General features: G+C 39.2%; 1 pseudogene; it reads left to right on the top strand.

The window, feature by feature from the left end:
• Positions 1-15,794, top strand: part of LOC124803192 — a 66,700-nt pseudogene extending 50,906 nt beyond the window's left edge.
• The last annotated feature ends 269 nt before the right edge of the window (positions 15,795-16,063 follow it).

The raw sequence follows: 16,063 nt of genomic DNA, 5'->3' as shown, positions 1-16,063 counted from the left end.
TGTGACATCTTACATGTAATGTGTCCACATACATTGATGAGCAAGAGTTGGGAGAGGGTGATACCCAGTGCCATGCCTATCCCTTTGGAACAGGGGTCTAAGAGAACAGAACCTGGGCTTGCTGTAGATTCAACATTTGCAACAATCTGTGTATTGGGTGCATGAACTAACCTGGAAGCAATCAATTTGCTTTGAGATATTGTTGTTACTAGACTGCTGTAATGTAATTTAGTAGGTAATAACTGATACCCTTTACATTCAATCTCATTGAGGTCTCTTTCCTTTTTGTTGCACTGTTAATTACGACAAATCATTATTTTGTGAAAGTAGCTCTGTGTCTAAAATGAATCCTCTAGACTCAAAAGGCCCTATAAGCCATTTTCACAAGTTTGGTGAGTACAACTTCCACTTAAAGCATACATGTTTATACTCCCAGCAAAATGCATTGAACATTGATGAAGAAGGAACTGCAGTAGAAATGTTTAAAACAGCATTGTAAAACACACTAAATTACAATGAAATATGTATGTGGAGGCTTCTGAAACTCAGTTATTGGCATGGGGGATTTTGAATTTCACTCTTGCTGGGAGGATGGATCAGAAGTATTTTGAAATTCATTAAATGATTATTATAAAATACTGAAAGGAACACAAAAATTCTTTATTTGAACAAATTTGCAGGTGTGTATATACTCTGTAATTAAACTATCAATACTAGATCAGTCTGCATATTTCCATAATTGCAGTCTTCATCACTTCCAGCATCATCAAACTCCTTTTGAAAACCCGTTCTATTTCCTTGTAAAACCTCAGGTCATAAATAGTCATCCGATTACAACCAAAATGTTATGTTCACATCTGACACTTTGTTTGGATTCAGTTTGAAGTGATTTGTTTTGATTGGAGCTGGTTTGATCGGTTATACAGTTGTGCCCTTTTTTGTTACATTTTCTACACCAAAATCAATTCTGTATGCTTATTCCCTTTGAACTTTGACAGTTAACAAAGTTTTTGTAATACAGAAACTTTTGTGCTGACTGTAATTCCTATCTTTCTCAAATTTTTTTCTATTCTTGCAAAAACGCTATTAGGTGGTATGAGTGGCCTATAAATGGAAAAACTATTTCCACTTCCTGTATGTTAAAAGGGGGCTCTGAATGAATCCATTTACAAACCATGGTGAACATATTCCCATCTTCGTTTTGACTGCAGCAACCATCTGCAACAAATCTAACTATATTTATCCCATGCATATCTGTCCACATAAGTCTATGATATACAAAGCTTGCTATCTCATTTGAACTCTCTGAGTGCTGAGTTTTGCTCCATCAATAAGAGTGAACATTTGGCTTAGACAAAAGTGCTTTTCAATTGCCAGCCACTTAGCAAAATTGTAGAAATTATACTGCCTAGTAAAATAAACAGCTTGATCTTAAAGTTTTGTAAGCAACGTGTGTTTCTAACAATTAAAAGATATATCAACGACCCTTCTTTATCCTGACGCAATAAATCAGAAAATGCCCCACCTTCAAAGTATGTACTCTTCGTTCTACTATAATAACTCTTCTCTGACTTCAACCTGTCTCCTAATTCTCATCTACATCTACATCTACATCCATACTCCGCAAGCCACCTGATGGTGTGTGGCGGAGGGTACCTTGAGTACCTCTATCGGTTCTCCCTTCTATTCCAGTCTCGTATTGTACATGGAAAGAAAGATTGTCAGTATGCCTCTGTGTGGGCTCTAATCTCTCTGATTTTAACCTCATGGTCTCTTCGTGAGATATACGTAGGAGGGAGCAATATACTGCTTTACTCCTCAGTGAAGATATGTTCTCAAACCTCCAACAAAAGCCTGTACTGAACTACTGAGCGTCTCTCTTGCAGAGTCTTCCACTGGAGTTTATCTATCATCTCCATAACACTTTCATGATTACTAAATGATCCTGTAACGAAGTGCGCTGCTCTCCGTTGGATCTTGTCTAGCTCTTCTATCAACCCTATATGGTACAGATCCCACACCGGGGAGCTGTATTCAAGCAGTGGGCAAACAAGTGTACTGTAACCTACTTCCTTTGTTTTCAGACTGCATTTCCTTAGGATTCTTCCAATGAATCTCAGTCTGGCATCTGCTTTACCGACAATTAATTTTATATGGTCATTCCATTTTAAATCACTCCTAATGCCTACTCCCAGATAATTTATGGAATTAACTGCTTGCAGTTGCTGACCTGCTATATTGTAGCTAAATGATAAAGGATCTTTCTTTCTATGTATTCGCAGCACATCACACTTGTCTACATTGAGATTCAATTTCCATTCCCTGCACCATGCGTCAGTTCGTCGCAGATCCTCCTGCATTTCAGTACAATTTTCCATTGTTACAAACTCTTGATATACTACAGCATTATCCACAAAAAGCCTCAGTGAACTTCCGATGTTATCCACAAGGTCATTTATATATATTGTGAATAGCAACGGTCCTACGACACTCCCCTGTGGCACACCTGAAATCACTCTTACTTCGGAAGACTTCTCTCCATTGAGAATGACATGCTGCGTTCTGTTATCTAGGAACTCTTGAATCCAATTACACAATTGTTCTGATAGTCCATATGCTCTTACTTTGTTCATTAAATGACTGTGGGGAACTGTATCAAAAGCCTTGCAGAAGTCAAGAAACACGGCATCTACCTGGGAACCCGTGTCTATGGCCCTCTGCGTGAACGAATAGCACAAGCTGGGTTTCACACGATCATCTTTTTTGAAACCCATGCTGATTCCTACAGAGTAGATTTCTAGTCTCCAGAAAAGTCATTATACTCGAATGTAATACATGTTCCAAAATTATAAAACTGATCGACGTTTGAGATATAGGTCTGTAGTTCTGCATATCTGTTTGTCGGCCCTTCTTGAAAACGGGGATGACCTGTGCCCTTTCCCAATCTTTTGGAGTGCTATGCTCTTCTAGAGACCTATGGTACATCGCTGCAAGAAGGGGGGGGCTAGTTCCTTCGTGTACTCTGTGTAAAATCAAACTGGTATCCCATCAGGTCCAGCGGCCTTTCCTCTTTTGAGCAATTTTAATTGTTTTTCGATCCTTCTGTCATCTGTTTCCATTTCTACCATTTTGTCATCTGTGCAACAATCTAGAGAAGGAACTACAGTGCAGTCTTCCTCTGGGAAACAGCTTCAGAAAAAGACATTTAGTATTTTGGCCTTTAGTCTGTCATCCTCTGTTTCAGTACCATTTTGGTCACAGAGTGTCTGGACATTTTGCTTTGATCCACCTATTGCTTTGACATAAGACCAAAATTTCTTAGGATTTTCTGCCAAGTCTCAACAAACATCAGTTCTAGGACTCCCAAAGTGTATGTTGTAACTACTACAAAAACCTCTATGAAAAGAACACTCTCTTGACCTTCAAGTTTAATTCGACAGTTGTATTAAACATTTGCTTTGTTTGCCATATCTTCTTAATATTAAGTTCAGATGGTAAGTACAACCTACTATGACTCTCCCTATTTCTACACTAGTGAGGTTCTGAACATTTGAATGACTCTTGAAATTTTCCTATTGCTTTCCAGCAAGTTGCACAGTTGTAGCTTCTTCTGTCACCTCCCCTAGTTTCTCTTACTGCATCATCACCACTGGCATGTAATCTCCTTAGAACACCGTGAACACAGTCCTTTTTTTCAATCCTAAGATTCCAAGAAATGCTTCCCTGCACACTACAACACATCCACAATACGCCCTTCATACGTGGCAGATGAAGGCTAGCCCTCTTTTTGATTATTTCTGAGTTTTTCTCCTCTTAGGTTGTGAAACAATACATTGACTCATTATAAAGTTGTCATGGCTAATTTTGTTTTCTGATGCATAGAAGATTCAGTTGAACTTCATAATATCCGCCATCTGCAGTGGGAAAACTTGGAACACCTTTGTGTAACGTTTACATTTGGCTGTGGTAAACAGATGGGTAATTAGCAGAATATCTGAAAATGGATAATGAATTTTGTTAATTTGTTAGTTTAAAAGTATTACTGTGTTAAGGATAGAAATTATAGCAATCAATGAAAGAATATTATGCCTATCCAGTCTGTGAAACTATCAGTGATAATTTATCTTTTCTGTTTCTCCACCTTTTCCATGTTTCTGGTTGCCTCACCCTTTTCTGTCCTCTTTCTGGATTTGCTTTAGCAACATAAGTACGATGTGCTAAAATAGTACTCTGAAAATATGTTTTTGTTCACACTACACTACAGTTGCAATGATTTCATGGAAGTGTTGTGAACTTCAGATTTTCCAACTCCTCGATTTCATTAAACATTCCCTGGATTAGGTTTTTTTGTTATTAAAATCTAAATTATTTAATGCTTATAAGGCAACAAAAATTACAATACCCTATCTTTTGTGGCTAATTAATAACTTTCCCCTCTTCTGAAAACAGTTGAGTATAGCACTATAAATGCAAGAAGTGAGCCATACTGAGAGAGAAGACACCATCTTAATAAGTTCAAAATGTTCAAATGTGTGTGAAATCTTATGCGACTTAACTGCTAAGGTTATCAATCCCTGAGCTTACACACTACTTAACCTAAATTATCCTAAGAACAAACACACACACCCATGCCCGAGGAAGGACTCGAACCTCCGCTGGGACCAGCCGCACAGTCCATGACTGCAGCGCCTTAGACCGCTCGGCTAATCCCGCGTGGCTGTTAATGAGTCCATAAATCTCATTGACTAATGTTTATAGAGGATTCTGAAAATAACTGCAGACAAATGCAGTGGTCTTTGAATTTCACTCTTATTTTCTTAAAAATATCTTGTTGCAATTAGGGGATTTTCATATCCACACATTCGTAAATCAGTGAAGATTAATTTTGTGATTCGGAGGACACTATTTTTAAAAAGTGACTTTCAGGGAGGTTTTGAATCTGGAGGATTCATATCATGCAGTATTTTCTTTCTTATGTTCAGGAGGCAAAAGTTTAGAAAATGCTGGTAGCTGTATATAAACGTACAAAAACTATCTAACTTTCAGAACTAATAGTTCATTCCTCATGGAGGAAAGAGAGATAGGTTGGGGAAGATTAAAAAGGAAGGACAGGTCAATCAGATTCCAGGATGAGAGTTGTTGTGAAGATGAATACAGTATGTTGGTGAGCACTGTACCAACTTCAGAGAAGATGAGGGTAGAGTGAGGACTCAAAGTGGATTAAAAGGAAGAAAATGGAGTGAAGAGTGCAATTAAGAACTATGAGGAATAAGAGATGGAGGGAAATCCAATCAGAGAGATGGGGGAGGAGAATGAAGATGAAAAAATCAAAATCAAAAGAAAGTTTATTGTTTATTACTTATTGCATATCATCAATACTAAAAATTTAGCTACTGGCCAACAATTGTGTCTCATAACTTTATAATTCTCTCGAGTGAATTTTCTTTTTGATAGCAATATTTTCTTTACAAAATATAGTCTTTTTCAGAATGTAATGACAGCTGGTATTATGTCACTGATTGTAAATTACTCTGCAACAGTTGAATTAGAGTCGACTTGATGTTAAGCCACAAATTGTGTAAATTTACCATTTTTACAACAGCAAAATCTTCTATAAATGGCAGATCAGTTTAAAATACATGTATCAATCATGAGCACACAGGGAGCTCAGCGGGACTCACATGTTACTCCTATGTTGGCAGATGCTAAACTGCATTCTGAGCATGGTGGAGAAGACAAAACGAGCACTGGCGATCCTGCAACATAGGGGAGCAGTGCCTGGTGTAGTAACTGATGACTGGGGTCGTGGTGACATCAAGCGGACAGCTGCAGATATCATGGCACAGACGATCCGCGCCACAGAGGAGCGCGTAGCAGAGGTCAAGCGTCGTGCAGGTGAGTCCATCTGCAGGAGTCAGTGCCCATAAAGAATAGTGTGGCAGACAAGTAAAGATTTCCAAGGACAAAGAATGACAGTAGTCTGTCTGTCAGCAGTATGTATAGCACTATGTGGAGAAAATTAGCGTATCTGAGTGTGACGTGTAAGCAGTACATACTGCACTATTTTCACGGATAGTTCCTGCATATTTGTAAATATGAGTGGAATTCTGGTAGCACACCATTCACACACTCTTGACTCGGGATATGTCTGTCAATGTGGCTGACATTGGTAGTGTATCAGACAGGCAACATGATGGTGGGAACAGAATTTTCACACAGTCTTCTTCAAGTATTGGTACTCTAAATTTACGTAACAATGTTTCATGTTAATACCGTCACCTTTCTTCCACAGATTCCCATATTAGTTCCCCAAGCATCTGTGTTACCCTTTCGTATGGGCATGTAAACCTGTTACAACCCAAGAAGCATATGTCTGTGTCCTTTCAATGTCTGTTGTCATCCATACTCAAGAAGAACTTCAAATGAATGAATGAAACATTGGAGCAGTATATTGCAGTTGGCCATAGTAACATCTCCTATGCCATTTCCTTTGCAGATGCACTGCACTTTTCCAGAATTCTTCCAACAAATCTAAGTCTATCACTCACCTTATCTATTGTGTGTTCATTATGTTTCATGGAGCTTTTATTATTACTCCTAACTATTAAATGATTTGACATGTTAGACATTTTAGCAATTCTGCAAATAGATACTTTGAATTTTTTCTCTTGTTATTGGCATCATGGCTTTTTTATCCACATTTTAATAGAGCTGCTACTCTTTACATCAAGTGGAAATTTTGTCTAAGTCTTTCCTTATAATTGTCTAATGATGGCATTTTCCTGTTGGCAATAGCATTTAACAGCAAACCCTTTGGTAGTGCTGCTGAGCTGACTGTATCTGGTAATTTGTAATGAGTATTTGGAACATTAAAGGTTCTATTATGCTTGTCTTAGGCATGCTCAATGTTATTTTTGTTTCAGCTAAACATTCACTAGCCATTATAACATTCTGGGCACTATTGCTCAAATATTCATTGAACCAAGCACATATCAGTGACAATTGAGCAGTGTGAAATGTCTTTTGGAAGATGGAGTATACATGTTCAGCCGCAGGTGCTGCATGCAAAATATTTTGTATGAATAAAGAAAAAAAAGAACTGCATGGCATTATTGGCTGAGAGGTACTGAGGGGTAGGTTCAGCCATCTAATCAAAAAGTGTTTCTTTGTCACTGCACTATGGCCTCTTTGCTGTGGGTTTGAGAGTTGTTTCTAGAGTGTATTTGTTCAGTGTAGTCTGACTCTAATGGATGTGATGTGTAGTTTGTGTTGTTTGGTAGTGAGAGAGGGGTGGATGGTGAAAAATTGGTGCTGGCACATAGCCTACTCTTCTCAAACAGCACCAAGGGTGGCACCATGCTTAACATCCCTATTCTGGAGACATCATCATCAGTATTGTATGTGCTCAGTCCATGAGACACTGTGGAGATGTTTGGACTTAAGTCTAGGACGCTAGCATCAGAGTGTGGTAATCAAGAATTTTACATCACAATCTTTCATCCCCTTGCAACCAATATTGGCAGTGAAAATTTCTTGCAACCAATATTGGCAGTGAAAATTTCTTTCACCATCAGGATCCAATCCAGCTATCACCAAGTCAAGTGCTACCACGTAGGCTTGTGGCTATGGAGGTGGGCTTATATGAATACAGCAAGATGTGTTTCACATGAGTGGTTTCTCCTGATCATTAGAGAACATTTTTTTTTCTCCAGGATTGTCATAATGTTCATATGCCTAAGATCTCTCATCATAAATACAGTATGTATGTGACATTGGTTTGTAATTCTGTGCATCCATTCTTTGAACTTTCTGTGAAAACAAGTGATCTCTGCTCTGCTCTTTTAATTCAAGTGAAACTATCTGCTGTGCAAGATAGTTCATTCAGGAAAGGTGTTAATTCCACTGTGTATCATTAGAAAATTAAATTATCTCAAGATCTGGTACCTTGTTCACTTTAAATAGTCTTAAATGTTTTCCAGTATTTGTGGTGAGGGTGGTGGGGAGGTGGGGGTTAAATAGTCTTAAATGTTTTCCAGTATTTTTGGTGAGGATGAGGGGGGGGGGGAGGGGTTAAATAGTCTTAAATGTTTTCCAGTATTTGGGGTGGGGTTGGCGGGGGTGGGGGCAGAGGGTGCTTTTTCCAAAATAAATTTTTTGAGAGTCTTTACAGTAGTAACTCAATCCTATACTCTCTTCACCTAAATGAGAGACGGCTTGTAAACACATCACGGCACATGACCATAATGCTGCCATCAAGGGGTGAGTGATACAGGGAGTGCTCGCTGAGTGTAACTGTATTCATTGTGTGTCTAAGTCCTCAGTGTGTGATCTCAAAATCTAATTGTAATGTTCATAACACCTGAAAGACCAGTATTTGATTATTGGTGTAAATATCAGTGTTTTATCATTCATTGTTCATGTGCCCGCATTTTACCATTAATATCATGTATGACTAAACTCCCCTATGTCATCCTCCACAGATACAGCGAGTGAGGCTGACATGTCAGTTCTGAGTGCACACAAGTGACATTTCAGTTCTGAGCGCACCAAAACAATCAAAGAAGAAATTATCAGATTCTGCAGAGAAACACATGGTTCTTAATGTGTATAAAATGGAGCAGTTGTATTCAGAGCAATCAGTGACTGATATTGTTTTCAAAACAGCTGCATCTACAGGCATTGGTCATTCTTGAGTGTATCATGTGATAAATGAGTAAAACGTCACACTCTCTGAAGTCTCCCATATAAGAAAAATCATGATAGAAGCTTTCAGAAAGCATTGCTTTCTTTTTTTTTTTTGTGCCAAATTCCAACAATTGACAAAGTTCTTCTTGCCATGAATGAAGATCCAGGTATGGGCAGTTTTTGGAGAACTACATTTTATAAATAATTAATTAATTTTAAATATGTTTGGCATGGAGGCAATAACATGCTATAAACAGAGATGACATCATTTTATGGAGGTGGAATTTTGTACGAACCATTAAATTGTTGAGAGATGATGGAAGGCCCACGTACTATTTGGACCAGATGTGGCTGAATGCAGGACATACGCAAAGTAACATCTGGGCAAATAGTGTCATAAAATCCTCAAAATAATTGTTTCTGTCCAGATTATCAACAAGAAACAATGCTCCACTGGGTAAAGGAAAATGACTAATTATCACACACATGGAGAGCAGAGCAGGTTTCATGGAAAGTTGTTTATGGATTTTCAGATCCAAGAACTGTAGAGATTATCACAAGGAATGTGTGCTGACACATTCGAGAAGTGGTTTCAAGATGTTCTTCCTTGGCTTCAGGAAAACACAGTTATTGTTTTGTTCTTCCTTAGTTTCAGGAAAACACAATTACTGTCCTTGATAATGCACCATACCATTCTCCTAAAAAAGACAAAGTTCCTAATGTGAATCCCAACAAGCAAGATATTTCAAAATGACTAAAATCTAAAAATACCACTTTCAAAGATGGTATATACCACTAGAAGTTAAAAAAAAAGAGTAGCACACAACAAATACATAGTAGGTGAAATGGCTAAGAATTCAGGGAAAACTGTTCTTCAAATTCCTCTACCATTGTGAATTAAATGCCGTCACATTAGTTTGGGCCAAAATCAAAGGCTACATTGCAGGAAAAAGAAGAAGTTAAAGAACTGTCAGAACAACCAGTAAGAACAATGACTACAGAGGAATGGAACAAATGTTCCCCTGTGGTGGAAAAATTTGAATAGCAGAAAAGGAGAGAAGTAAAAAGACTGAGGGTGTATTGGTGGAATACAGGGCTATGTAGTGCTGGAATGCGAGCAGGGAAGGGGCTAGATGGGTAAGGACAATGACCAACAAAAGTTTAAGCAGGAGTGTTACAGGAACATAGGATATATTGCTAATCTCCCAACTGCACCTAGCTTCCCTACTCTCTCTCCACCTCACCCCTATATGCTCCAATAAGCAGTACTTTACCATCCCCCATCCCTACCCTGCTATCCCACCCCCTCTCCACCCCAACCGCCTCCTTGTCCTATGTTCCCATAATCCTTCTGGTCTCAACCTTCGTCACTCAGTATCTTTACACAAGGTTAGCCTTTCATTTCATCCAACTTACATTTCTTGAAATAACAGTGTGTATGTTTTTGTTTGGCTCTGCAGCATTCAGGCATGTGGACCACATGTCCTGTACATTGAAGTCTTATTCTTTTCATTTTCTGGACAATGTTTGCTGCAACAATTTTTAATGTTGTTGGTTCCTCCTGTTACTCTAGCATTCCACGTCACATTAGGTGAAAGCCCTTCCTCAAGACTTTGTTCATATACAAACAGTTTCTCATTTTACATCTTTGTATAACTCAAGATCTTTGTTCCATATAATGCAATCACATTTAGTTTTGGTGGATATTGTATGTGATGTAATTACCCATTTCAGGTTGAAATGTTATTGATGCATTAATAACCCACTGTGTTATCTCCATCATTGAGCTTTCGTGATTGCTACAACATGTACTTAAAGAGTGAGTGCTAGAAAACTACCTTAGCCAAATTCAGATCTTTGACTTGCAATGGATCACTCATCTGGATAGCCCCATCACTTCCATCTTTTCAGCATCAGTCTTTGGGCTGATTTTGATTGCATTGTGAGCTAGATGCTTAACTGTCTCCACGATCTCAGCGTCTGACTCTAACAGGGCTGCAATTTCATCACCATATGCTAAGAAGTGTTTTCTCCCAATCACATTTACACCTTTGTAATTGCTGTACAATTCTCATACAACTTCCTTGAGCACTGTTATTAAATAATGTGGCCATGATTACTGTGAGAACATACAAGCATCATTGTACCTCTTGAAAAAAATCCATGATCCGTGTACTTTCAAGTATGATGTTACTTTTGCTCAAAATGAAGACTTTCCCTTCATTTTAGAGTGTGAAGTGCTGTGTACTAACAATGACATACCATATTTACAGAGGAGGCAGTGAATGAGGTGGAAGCGTCAAGCTGTAGCAGAACTGCAACGTGCAGTGGCTCAGGCGGAGGCGAAAGCTGCTGAGCTGGTGGCAGCAGAGCGTGCCAAGGTGGGAGAAGGTGCTGGCAGAGGCACGCCGCCAGGCAGTCCCTACAGACGATGATGAGCCACCTCCAGCTGGGGCGACAGCGGGCAACAGCCAATGCCTGCTGGAACTGTGGACGACGTGCCAATGAGACATGCAGTGGCTGCAATACGGCACGCTACTGTGGCGCCTTTTGTGCCAACATAAGGACTGGGACAGTCACCACCAGGTATTGTGATTGTGTGCCAACACACACACACACACACACACACACACACACACACACACACACACACACACACACCTGAAAAATAGTTACTCACAGAAGTCCAGTGTGCGATGTAGTTATCATACAGCAATGAAGGTTGGTTAATGCAGCACTGTTATATGCTGGAAAAAAATTAGTTCCAATTGTAGCCACAACGTGCAAATCTGGTGCTGTGTGCTGTTTGTGTGATGGTGTAACATCCACACTGTCATTTGACAAGCTATGATATGAGTGAACAGTATGGCTGTTGAGGAGAGAGACCGTGCACTGTCAATGAAACTGTTTTATTTGAACGGCAGCTGTTACAGTGCTGCATTGAGAGTATTGTCAATTGAATGGTCTGAGAAGAGGTGTGTTGCCATTAAATGCTTTAAAGAAGATGATAATGAAGTTCAAAAACATGAGTCAACTTTGTATGGCACCTGGAAGAGGAAGGCATCCTATACCGGTGGAAGTTTTTGGTGAGGTTGCTGCTGCTGCTGCTGTAACTGACCATGCAGCATGTGCCCCGGGTAGTGCTATTAGTTGTGCAGTGTCACCAGAATTGTCAATTCTATGGTCAACAGTACAGAAAGGTTTGCAGTCTATTTTACACTAGTACCAATACAAGATCCAGATGTTGCAACAATTAAAACTTCGTGCCCCACAGCAACATTCTGAATTTGCTCTTTGGTTTCTGGCATGGATCAAAGTTGATGACATGTGGCTAGGCAATATTCTGTGGAGTAACAAGGCACAATTTACACTACAGGGTGTAGTGAATACACAGACCTGCTGAATTTGGGGTTCTCTTAAACCACATGTTGTTAATGAAGAGCCTTTGCACTCAGTGTATGTGACTGTGTGGTGTGGATTCACAGGTACCTTTACTCTTGGTCTTCTATTCTTTAAAGAGAATACAGCCAGAGGTCTGCCAGGTGCACTGTGGCATCTGCTTATTGTCAAGCACTCCTTGTGCAGCATGTGATTCCTGCTTTGGAGGAACACGACTGTGTGGAAACCACTGTTTTCATGCAAGCTAGGGCAACAATTCATGTTTCTCACCAGTGAAAGATCTGCTTAATGCAGTCTTTCAGGAACGTGCTATCTCCAAATGTTTTCCAGATGTACAGCCTATAAGATAACATCATCTGAATCCATGTGACTTTTTGCTTTGTGGATATCTAAAAGAACATGTTTACCATGGACATGTTCCGTCTCTACCAGATCTGAATGCTGGTATACAGGAAAATGTTGCTCAGATTGCACTGGAGATTCTGTGAGACTGTTGAGCATCTTGTTTTTCAGATGCAGCATCTTGTCAATATCTCCAGTGCTCATATTGAGCAAACTGTGTAAGCAGTGGTTAATAACAACATCAGCATTATGCCTCCTCACTTGTTTCACCTTTTTTGCCCATGTCCCATTCCGAAATCATTACAAATAGAATTTCTATACATCTTTCTTGCATTCACAATGCCAGATTTGCACATGGTGGCCAAAATTGGAACTAATTATTTTCCATTGAAAACTGGTTCTGCATTAATGCATTATAATGTCTACAAATTTTGCTGCTGCTGCTGTAACTGACAATGCTTCACGTGCCCCGGGTAGTGCCCACATTGGACCTCTGTAAGTAGCTTCACTTTAATTGTAACTACATAGTACTCTGAAGTGCAGATCCCATGTTAACTGATTAAATTTCTTCATACAGTTATTTATGGGTTTGGTAAAGACCCATCTTCACAGTAAAACACATGTTAAAAACATTTGTCAACTTAATATTCTTTCCATTTCTCACAGTTTCAGATATCTGTGTCTCAGAAAAAACTGAGAAAAGAGCATATTTTTATATGACGACTTGTCTTAGGAGTGATCCATACTGTAGTCATCAGCATTTGAATTACATACATCTATTGAGCAACATGTAGAAACCTATTTAATCCTGATCACTGTTGTTAAACGTTGTGGCATGATCTCCTTGAGAATATGAAAGGCCTTGGCGAGAAGTCTTGTTCTTTTACAGAACCTCTTGATGGCACTCATAGCTCAGGGAAAATATTCATAATTTTCTCCATCTTCATGAAGAGAATAGTTAATTCCATAGCCAATGGAGATTACTATGATGACAGTAACCAGTGCAAGATGTGAACATCTTACTTGAAGATGTCCCAGATGTGCTCCATATGTTTCAAGTTAGATAATCTTTGTGCCATGCAACAACTACATATCTTTTGACTGTTCTTCTGTTTGTTTGGACACAACTTGGTTTATTTGAACACAACTTCGGAGTTTTGACATGGTATGTTGTACTGCCAAAAATCGAGGCCCCTGCTAGTACAAGGTCTGCCAACATCCCAGTGATGTTGCACATCATACTACTCCATTCACTGTGGCGATGTCTCTCTCTCTATGTCTCTCACTCTCTCTCTCTCTCTCTCTCTCTCTCTCTCTCTCTCACTCACTCGCTTGGGGATTATGGATTTTATGTTACCACGTCTCATCCCTTTGTCAACCACATGACATAATAAAAATTTCCTCCAGGTCAAGTGCCACTTCTAACTCACCTGTAATCCAATGACAACTTCACTGCAGTTACAACTTTTATAGCCTGAACACTCTTACACATGTTGGAAGAAGATTGCAACACTTTAATTTTTTGAATACTGTAGAAAACACACAATTTTCTTTTTTAATTTCAATGTGTAACTGGAATCAGAAAGCGCTTTACATCAATCTTGACAGACTATTCCAGAACTGGCTAAAAACCATGCAAACTGCACACATCTGCTCTCCACCACATTATCTTATGTAACATTCCAATAACCATGTACATTGAAACTTCCTGCCAGGAAGTTTCATATCAGCGCACACTCTGCTGCAGAGTGAAAATCTCATTCTGGAACCATGTACATTGCTTTGAATTATTGACAAAATTACAATTACAGTTTACAGATTTGCAAAAGTTCCACATGTTGTGACTTACAGCATGTTATACATTATCTCTTGCCATTATAATATCTCTGAATATTATACAAGCTTTGAGAGAAATTATGCAGTATTAATTTTTATAACATTGTTTTTACTAAGATATAGATCACTTCCATTACAATGGAAAGGCATTGAGGCTTGATACCATTATTATTGATGTGACTATAATGCAAAAATAAGTTCTAAAATTCACTAATTTATATAATAATATTTATAGGTGATTGAGAATTACATAAAAATCAAAATTGAAAAAAAAGTTCACTTAAAGGTAAAATATGCATACACAAGTTAAACAGTGCACACAAAGTGAGAGTAGAACTCACTACTGCAGTATCATTTATTCAAGTTGACATGGAATCAATCAAATTGGTAAGCGTAACCGCACTCTACCACATGATATACTTCCCTATCGGTGTGTCACTATCATCATAGGTTAATTTGAGCAAACAACTAAACACACACAATTTTCAAAATGTTACAGGTTACTGTAAAAGTTTACAAACTGTTTACAGATTGCAAACTCTTTCATAGGAAAAAAATAACATTTCCAACTGACATAAAAATCTTTAATTATAAAGGGGACATTTTTTTTTTACAAGTAGGGCAAGCCGAATGCTGCTAATTTTCCAGGAGGGTATCAGACTATTTGGTATCATAAAATTATGTTTTATTTGCCCATCTGGCTAGCCATGCAGTCTAACACGCTGCTTCCTGAGCAGGAAGGCATGCCGGTCCCTGGCACGAATCTGCCTGGCAGCTCCCCTTATTCTGCCTCAGTTACACTATGTTGGTGATTGCTGCGCAAACACTGTCTCCACATATGCATACTTCATAATTACTGTACCACGCAAACATTGGGGTTACACTCATCTGTTATGAGATGTTCCGGGGGGGGGGGGGGGGGGGGGGGGGGGGAGGGGGATGGGGGGGTTTCCACTGGGGGCCGAACCGTACAATGACCCTGGGTTCGGTGTGGGGCGGGTGGACTGCTGTGGCCTGTTGTGGGGCTGTGAACCACTGAGGGCTACGTTGGGACGAAGCCTCTCCGTCGTTTCTCCAATTTCAATACACAATACAATAGAATATGTGCAAAGAGCAAATTCTTTTTGGAGTTTGTTTTAGAAAGTTTCAGTAATTTATAATGGTTGTGGTAACTGTTATACTACATGCATATAGATACCATACTACAGAAATTAGTTTTTGGACAAATTGCTGTTGTTTGGCCTTAGTAAACAAAAATGCACACCTAATCTGAGTGTAAGATTGTGTGCATCTTTGTAATCTTTCAACAAAGAATATTACGTATTCATTCACCTTTATAGTGAACACAAAGAGAGAACATTACTTTCATGTTGATAGGTAACAGCACACACTTTGTGCAGGTGTGTTGCAAGCTGCCTCCACCTGTACCACTTTCGGTGCCAGCTGCCCCGAGCCAGCAACCCACATCTAGTCCTGCAGTTCCGCCAACGGTAACTGGTGTGTCGCCTTCTGGTGCAACTCCAGCCAAGTGACGCAGCAAGCGCCGGCCCGTGCGGAGGGCCACTGCAACTTCACAATGATGACTGATGTACACCTCATTGTCTCCAGTGCCGAGGGAAAGTATGATAAGCCTTTATCACCAGTAATGTGTGAAATACAAAGGCAATTTGAACTGATCTATACATGTAGTAGATTTTTTTTTCCTAAGGGTCATGTGACTGCCAAGATCAGATTTCGTTAGTAGGGCTCAGTTATTGGATGGAAGATACAAGTAATTTTTTTTTTTTGGCAAGATAATTAC

The sequence above is a fragment of the Schistocerca piceifrons genome, chromosome 6 (assembly GCF_021461385.2).
Source record: "Schistocerca piceifrons isolate TAMUIC-IGC-003096 chromosome 6, iqSchPice1.1, whole genome shotgun sequence".
NCBI lineage: Eukaryota > Metazoa > Arthropoda > Insecta > Orthoptera > Acrididae > Schistocerca > Schistocerca piceifrons.
This window is presented reverse-complemented; position numbering and strand designations above follow the sequence as displayed.